General features: G+C 43.8%; 1 protein-coding gene across 1 annotated transcript in view; it reads left to right on the top strand.

Moving 5' to 3' along the window:
- DOCK11 (dedicator of cytokinesis 11) overlaps positions 1 to 9,285 on the top strand; it is a 197,325-nt gene that overhangs the window by 144 nt on the left and 187,896 nt on the right. The window lies entirely within an intron of this gene.

The following is a 9,285-nucleotide window of genomic DNA, read 5'->3' as shown; positions in this document are numbered from 1 at the left end:
ACACCTGGCCACCTGCAAGCCCAGCATGCACGCAGATTAGAAACCGTCCCCACCCTGTGTGCCTGCGTCTGCTGGGAGCTGACATGCGGCCACATAGATCGCACAGGAAGTTTGCTAACGTGTTGTGGTCACAGCTTGTAGAAGTTGTGAGGTGTTGTAGCTGAGTGTCAAGGCGTGCAGAGGTGATGGGGGGTCCCTGGCAGGTCCATGCTCCCCTCTGGTCCCCTATCCCAGCTTTGTTGTTTGATGGAAGCCACACCCTGCCTGAGACATTGAGCTGCTGCTGCTGTGTAATGAGATGCTGCCAGGACTGTCAGGGGACTGGGGGACTGTCCCTGTGTCATGTCCTCCACAATCTGCCATTCCACTAGAACTGGGAGTAGGTGATGTCATTACTGGTCAGATGGACTCGCTTGTCGCCATCACTTTCTTGCTGAAATGGTTAAAGAGACTCCGTCTGCAGACCATTCATTTCAGCCAGTAATGTTATCATAGGATTATGTGTATTACTGAGTGTTATATGTCTGTAATACTATGGAGATGTTTGCTGAACACCATGTGACCAATAGTAACAGAGAAGGTGCTCAGAGTGACCGCCACGGATGGCGCCATACAGAACCTAAAGAAATCGAAGATAAGTCGCCCGCACTCAACAGCTCAGTGTGAAAATAAAGTTACTTTTAGTGTAAAATGATGTCACATTGGTCCGTAAGCCAGTGTTTTTGGGACACGCAGGGTCCCTTCTTCAAGGCAACCTGTAACAAACTCCCTTGTGTAGACATCCAAAAACTCAGAGAGAGGGATGTCAGCAGCCCCGAGACTGTGATGTCAGCAGCCCCGAGACGGTGATGTCAGCAGCCCTGAGACCGTGATGTCAGCAGCCCTGAGACCGTGATGTCAGAAGCCCTGAGACCGTGCTGTCAGAAGCCCTGAGACCGTGATGTCAGCAGCCTGGAGAGTGTGATGTCATCACCCCCGAGACTGAGTTCAGCAGCCTTGAGAGTGTGATGTCAGCAGTCCCCGAAATCGTGATGCCAGCAGCCCGGAGAGTGTGATGTCAGCAGCCCGGAGAGTGTGATGTCAGCAGCCTGGAGAGTGTGATGTCAGCAGCCTGGAGAGTGTGATGCCAGCAGCCCCGAGACCGTGATGCCAGCAGCCCCGAGACCGTGATGTCAGCAGCCCCGAGACCGTGATGTCAGCAGCCTGGAGAGTGTGATGTCAGCAGCTCCGAGACCGTGCTGTCAGCAGCCTGGAAAGTGTGATGTCAGCAGCCCAGAGATCGTGATGTCAGCAGCCCAGAGATCGTGATGTCAGCAGCCTGGAGAGTGTGATGTCAGCAACCCTGCGAGTGGAATGTCAGCAGCCCTGAGACTGTGAGTTCAGCAGCCCTGAGAGTGTGATGTCAGCAGCCCCAAGATTGTGATGATAGTAGCCCTGAAACCGTGATGTCAGCAGTACCTGGACTGTGATGTCAGCTCTTGCAGTCCTAGGTGCAGCAAAACACAGATTGGGAGAGGGAGAAGCTATACAAGGTGCCAATCAGCTGTACCGGAGTGCTCATGTGCTAAGAAGGAACATTCTGATAGAAAAAGAGAGCAGAGTGACACAGAGTTCACTCAAAGGCTGGGGAATAGACAAGGCTTGTAGGCATTATGTAACTACAATAGGAAAAATATTATGACTACACTGTTAGCCAGGACTGCTTTGTGGCAGAGCTGTGTAAATCTTAGGACTGGATATACAAAAATACAAATCCTTTGGAAGGTAAATCAGCTCCTATATACTGTATGTGTGTTTCAATTGTGTCCTTAGCTGTTTCCCTGGAGGTCAGCTTTACCAGTGGAAGTCCCCTCTAAAAGTCTATGTCATATGAATACAGCAGATAGAAGGTATTGTAAGGTTACATAGGAGGGGATACCCCAGGGAAGTTTGTACCCAGTTCAAAATCAGGGACACACATTTTTAGGGGACGCATCTTGCAAACCTAGCGTGTCCCAACAAAATAGGGAAACTTAAAAACTATGAAATATTGAACTGTGAGATATTTATTTGTAGACTGCTTATATTGCACATTTGGGAGTGTTGTAAAGTATTTCAGGATTTTTCCACAATAAAACAAATTTAGGGAAGAAGTGAAATAAACATGTTTTAGCATCTAACAGAGCAGCTGTCTGTACATCTGTCTTGTGTCTGTCCATCTGTAGTGCACCTGGTAAAGTTAGGATGGCCATTCAATGATGGCTGATGATTAGCCAAGAGGACCTGTCCCCCTGCCACTGTTGTTCTGACATCTTCCTACTGTGCAGTCTGGTTTGCAACAATATGGCAGCTCAGAAGTATGTGGGAGTGGCTCATAACCAGCCAATCAAACTGTACAACAGGTGTTTCTTGGCTTTTTATCGGCCTACTGGGCCCTTAATGAGCAGCCTAACCTTGGCAGGTGCAGTGAAGATGAAAGGCAAGGGGTGCAGTTATGGTAACAGACCATAACAATTGTATTTTCATTTTAATAAGACAGAACAAAATGTTTATGACAGGAGACTTTATTCAATATACATTAGTACGCGTCACCTCTAGGTGAATTGGGGTCTAGTGTCAGCGTCTTGTACATCTTAAGGACAAACCTACAGGAAGCCATAAAGTATGTAATGACAGCCATAGTGGCCTGCGTAATGAGCTACAGGACAAGGGAACTTTTGCTGAAGATCCTCTACTGTACTCCTACATAAGAGAAAACTCCCTGTTACTATAGAACAGCGTCACTTATGGTTTTAGCTCTTGTGGCACTACATGGTGTTGGATCTAGTCTTATGTAAAGTGATCCTGCTATGAACAGTCCAGTGGTAGGTAACACCTGGAAGAGCTGTTTGACTCCCCACAATTCAACAGTTTGCATGTTGTAGGGGGGTCATGGATGGCACTATCAGGCCAGCAATGTAGCCACCATAGAAAACTGCTAAATCCAGGTTAGACAAATACATGGAGAATTCCAGTGCCATTCAGTCCAAATTATCAGTCAGCAGACTTTTTTCTGCTTTGACGTTTTCTAAGTTTTCTACTAGACTATCTAGTAGTAGATAGTGACATGTAAATGGACTTCTTCTGTAATGTTGAAGGATGTTTTGCTACTCATCAAGTAGCTTCCTCTGTTATAAGCTTAGAATGCCGTAGTACTTGGATGAGTAGCGAAACACTTCTACATTACAAAACAAGTCCAGTTTAAGGCCTCATTCACACGAGAAACAACCGGCACGTACAGCTCCGCTCTGCGTGCACGGCCGTATAGGGCAGCTCCCGGGAAGGACAGGTACTGCGTGTGATTAGCACGCAGCCCCTGTCCTTCTCTATGGGACTACGCGACCGTACGCCACCCTACACTAACCCCAAGTGCAGGTCCGTACGGGTGCGGGTGTCCCGGCTCGGAACGCAGACAGGATTTATCATGTCAGCGTACGAGTACGGACACCCACACGGACATGCAGCACGGGTGAGCGTAGAGCGGCGTACAGCTACGTAGTCCCATAGAGAATGACAGGGGCTGCGTACTAATCAACCGCAGTACCTGTCCTTCACGGGAGCTGCCCGTTACGTGACGGCTGTTTCTTGTGTGAATGAGGCCTTAAGGCTACGTTTACCTGTCTGACCATGTTTTATGTTATCCCCATAATTAGGGACATCACCATACTTGTAGTCCACTCATAACTTCCTCCAGCCCCATAACAGAAGGTCCAGGACTGGGGGAATAGTCTGCAGGTGCCTGTGCTTTGCAGCTGAGATCTACTGATAGTGGTTTCAATGCTAAGCAGGCCCCAAGTAAAAAAATGAAAGGCACTTTATTTTAATCAATTTTTTAAATCATTTTTTTTATTTATTTGTTTTGCAAAAAGGTGGACTATGCCTTTAATGTGACTAACAAGTGCTAGTTTTACCATGCCCTGGATAAACAAGAACATTCACAGACGTATTTTCACTAGCAAAAAGTAACATGCCCCACTGTGACAGGTGCACAGTATTAATATTTGTAAATAGAAGTTGGTACATGAGTATAATGCATGTAGAGAGGAGATTGCAAAATGTTTGTTTATAGGTAAGCAAAGACGTTTATTTGAAAACCTGTCTTCTGCCATTCAGTGTTTGTCAACAGATTTGTGAACGTTTGCCATGTAAAGACAGCGCTAGAATTAAAGTAGGGCTAGGTGTTCATTTACCTTAAAGCATTCACTGCATTAAGTTAAAAAAACCAGCACCTTTCCATGCCACCCCTGTCCCCAAATGTTTAATATTTTCTGAGACCCCCTAATTCAGCTAAAATCTGCAATGAAAATGTAAGCTTTTTCTGGTAGTGTTGAAGGTTTACCTAACCTCATACTTTTCTAGTAAGTTTGCCCAACCTAGAGATGGGCAAACCTTCAACTTTGCAAGAAAGTGTCAGAATTGTCATAGGAGTATTGGGGGGTCTCAAAGTGCTTGCATAGGCATCTGAAGATATATGCACACGCATCTCTACGGGTCTGTATTTTACTGCCGTTACGGCTAAGAACAGGCAATGGATGTGCTTTAAAGCACCACTCCACCAGACAGCTACAGATTTACTTGCCAAACAGTTTTTAATTCTGGTCAATCAGTCTTCCGAACCAGACACTCCTACCATGGAGCCGGGCTGGGTCTTGCAGTCTCTGAGATCTCTCTGCTGACTACACTACAGTTGTTCAATAAAGCCTGTCCCAGTTTGTGATTGGACAGTAATGGAGCAGCAGCAGACTGATGAGTTTCTTTCTACTTCCCCCCCTCCTGTCAATAATCTTTTAATATTACGGTAGATGGACAGTACAGTACAAGGCAATAGAGCCTGACTGACTTGAGTGCTGCTGTCCAGAAAATGTGTACATCCATTAGCATCCACAGAAAAATGCTAGGCGCCAGTTATAATCCAGATGCTTTGCATGCATTTTCCGGTGCAGGTAAATGCATAGTCATGTTAAGAATTGACTGTTTTAAGCAGGGCTTATTCACACCAATACACATGATGACTTACATTGGAAAAAATATCTCCAGGCTATTTTTCTGTGCAGTTTTCTATTCAAGACAATAGAATGGGATCCTGTAAAAATACAACACACTCTTAAGAAAACACATTGCAATGGGCATTAGAGGATGCGTTCTCAAGCTCATATTTTGCCAACAAGCTCTTATGTACATTTGCTTCCTGGCTCACTAGATTTATCAAGCTCTGTTCTGAATTATATTCACAGAACTGCTCTAAGCCTATGGTGTAAGTGTACATTTTTATGGTGTATCTGTGCTGTAAAAATGAAATGACTTGACTGGAAATGCATTGTTCAGATGCAGATGTACAATATGTGTGTGTGGTTGTGCTATTATAGCTCTGCAGATGCCTTCAGAGGATCCAGACAGTATGATACTTATGAATGGGGAGTCAGAGCCGCCAGTCTTGGCTTTCATCCATTGCCCTACATTACAAGCCTCAGAACGACTGGTGCTCACTGGGTTTGATCCTAGTACTGCACACAGTCTATCAGCAGATTACAAATATAGCTGTGAACAAGGCCAACTGATCGGAAGCCGATTAATCGATTATTGAAAAAGTTGACAACTTTTTCAATAATCGATTATAATCCATTATGTCGATTAGTTGTTGCAGTCCTATAGGAAATCATTGGGTAACTTAATTACATAACCAGAAGCGGGTTCAAATAAATGCAACAGGCAGTTATACAAGCTCAGCAAACTATTTTTTTTTTTTACTGTTTTCAAGTAGAAAAATGATTTGAACAATTACAATCTCTTTCTACACTAATGGTGTCCATACAGGATCACATTGGGTGGCGTTAGCAATATTTGGGTAATGGCGAGTATAAAGATGAACCACAATCAGATATTTAAGAACTTTATTAAATTTATTTTTAAATGCAGCTGTCACAGTTCTGTTTGTTTAACACTGGAAATGTGCTTAAGAGCCTGTTTCCCCAAGCCCGCACTTCTACCGCAATGTCCCATGCCTGGAACACAAGAGATCGCATATATAGAGTCTCCTTGCGTTCTGGGGCGGGAGGGGGCATGGCAGTGCCATTCAAGTCAATGGCACTGCAGAAATCCCCCCCCCCCTCCACCTGCAGTACGATCAGCCGCAGTGGGACGCATGGTACTAAAATGCCCTGCGTTCTAGTGTGGTGGGATCACAAAATTATAATGCATGCACAATTGTTTGCGATCCCACTGCTCTGGAATGCAAGGAGACTCTATAAATGCGATCCCTTGTGTTCCGGGCACGGGACATTGCGGTAGATGTGTGGGCTGGTGGAAACAAGCCCTGAAGGCCAAGTTTACCTTTCTGAGCATGTTTCATGTTACACATCACCCCCTTACCTGAATTGCAAGGTTCTCCCCACAGGCTGGTGTTACTTTTTCAATTTGGTGTGGCTGTGCCATCAGGACCTGTGGATAGAGAAGCTACGACTCCCATCAGCCACGTTGGCAGAGGGATTTGTAGTTCTCAATGCAAGTACGGTGATGTCACTGAAGTTGTAGTCCATTTATTCTTCCTCCAGTCTATGTGTTACCAAGCTACGGACATGGATGGGAGGAAGAATTTGCAGAAGTCAGAGCATTGCACTGATCACAGTTGCAATGCTTTAATGACTCCAATACAAAAGAATAATCAATGCACATTTTTCTTTTATGAAGAAGCGTGCAAAGGTGGACTTTGCCTAACGTGTAATTTACATGTATGCAGAAAATGTTAAAAAATGGTTTCAGCAGCTAAAGGTCTAAACGTACCCATAGACATAAGATAACCAATTGCTGATTACCCTCTGACTGCTCTAAGGGTACCTTTTAAATAAGCAGGTTTGGATTTTCTTGAGGGAAGTGCTGTTGTTTCTAATGAGATGAAGCTGGTGCCAGGGCTGTCTGTCCTCTCTCCCTCATCCTCCATCCATAAGCATTAATGTGCACAGTCAGAAATGTTGTATAGAAAAATCATTACAATAAAATAATTGGTTGGCTTCCATCCACAATCTTTAGATCATCTCTAGCTTATGAAACAAGCACTTGAATGTAGCAAAAATCTGCAGTGATGTACATTTTTTATAATGCTGGAGATGCATGTGGCTGATACATTTTCCCCAATCATCATAATTCATGTACATTGCTTAAAGGACTTGTAAAGTCCCAGAATTGCTTATCCTGATTGGACCATGTGAAAGGGGCCTTAGCCTTGTGACACAAAGAAGTGCATATTCATAGATCTGAGTGAAATTGTGTCACTGGATTGAGGAAGTACATCATATGGGTGTGTTCTATTAGTTTATAATCTTCTAGATGGATATGGTTATTAGTAGTGGGATAGAACTTAAGGATATAGATACAGTGGTACCCTGGTTCACGAACGCTCCTGTTCGCGAACTGTTCGGTTCGCGAACAGGAAGTTCAGCAAAATTATGCCTCCATTCGCGAACTCCGCTTCGGGTGACGAACACAAGCGCAGCCATTTTCCCTGCTCTGACACATGGTCATGGCTTCCTCTAGTCGAGATCACAGTTTGATTCTGTTCACGACCAAATCGGTTCGCGACTAGAATTGCGGAACAAATTATGTTCATGAACCGAGGTACCACTGTATACAGATTACAATATAAAAATACTGATTTATGTGTGGATTTCACCTTTAGATACAAATATTGCTACCCTCATGCCGATTGCACTGCGGGCAGGGGGCGTGTCTGTGGCCATTGACTTGAATGGCACCGCCACGCCCCCTCGCAACCCAGAATGCAGGGAGGCTTCTATGCGATCCAGTGCGTTCCAGCCACTAACCATGGTGGAACGCACTGGAGGTGGTGTGAATCGGCCCTGAATGCTAGGGTAGCAATAGAGTAACTTGTACAATTGACCCTTTCATTGTGCACATGATAAGCAGTTAAAAAAAAAAGTAGTTGCTGAGATCTTAACCATAAAACTTTGTTATGGAAACTTGAAATTCAATTACAGTTCTGTTCGTATTCCAGTTTCATCTAATGAACGCTCAGTTTGGTAGAAATCATTGCAAGGAATGACCAGAGGTTTGCTGAATTGCTTTTTTTGTTGTTGTTTACATGCACATTCAGAAAACAAAGCATGCCTCTGCTTTAAAGTGCAACTGAAGCCACAACATTTTATTTTCTATAGAGTGCAGAGAGATTAGAACACCCATCAGGTTTGTATTGCTGTCTGTGTCCCTGTTCAGGTGCCCATACACCTATCGATTTTAGTTCGGAACTTGTCCACGAATGGTCTTTCGCACGATAATTGATCAGTTAATGGAACACCTGTTTACTGTACTCCTGGCTGAATTTCCTCGATCGGTCAGGCTGGAAAACATTTTTTGAATCGATGGATTAGTGATGTTTTCGTCGAAAACAATCGCAGCAAAAAGACCGCACATGCGCAAACGAAAATCCATTCTGTTAGAGTTAGTATTGCTAATGAACGATAATTGGAATCTACATTGGTCTGCGCATGATGGGCTGTTTGAGCTAGACTCGAAAGAGGATTCTTGTCATCAATGAAAATTCCTGATCGAAAATCTATAGGTGTATGGCCAGCTTTAGGAAGATTCACCCTCTATATTTGTCCTGATGACTGCTATCACTTAAAGTGAAAGAAAATGCCAAATTTTTGGTTGTCACCAGAACAAGAATAGATAGGAAATCTTCCAATGGAGAGACTAGGTGACCTTGCTGACCACTACAGAATAGTGAAAAACACAATCCTAGGTTAAACTAATAATTTTTGCTATAGAAATCCTTAATGGCCGGCATAACTGGAGACATGGCTTTGGTGTGTCCATTCCCCAAATACATTCTGCTAGAAAGTGTCCCCCTTTCTCATCTCTAAATGTTGGGAGGTATGCTTTTGCATTGAATGGATTGTATGGAAATCATTACAAACCGACTGTTACAAGATCTATGGCTAAGTCTATTGCCAGATTTATAGCAATCTGAAAAATCAAGCTAGCAGTAGGTCATGTAGGGCAGATTGTTGTTGCAAGCCTGTACATGTGATTTCATATTGCCCAAGGTCACGTCAATAGAACAGGCTGCTTATTTTTGTTCTCAAAACATAATTGTATTTCATGACCGGCAAAGCAACCCTGCAAACACACATGGGAGCTATTTATATCCATTATTCAGTATTTGTGTTGGTTGGATTTCATGTTTATTACTCTACTACCATCACACACACACATAAATAATATATATATATATATATACTGTATATATATATA

Source organism: Nanorana parkeri, unplaced genomic scaffold (genome assembly GCF_000935625.1).
Source record: "Nanorana parkeri isolate BGI_ZX_2015 unplaced genomic scaffold, ASM93562v1 scaffold373, whole genome shotgun sequence".
NCBI lineage: Eukaryota > Metazoa > Chordata > Amphibia > Anura > Dicroglossidae > Nanorana > Nanorana parkeri.
This window is presented reverse-complemented; position numbering and strand designations above follow the sequence as displayed.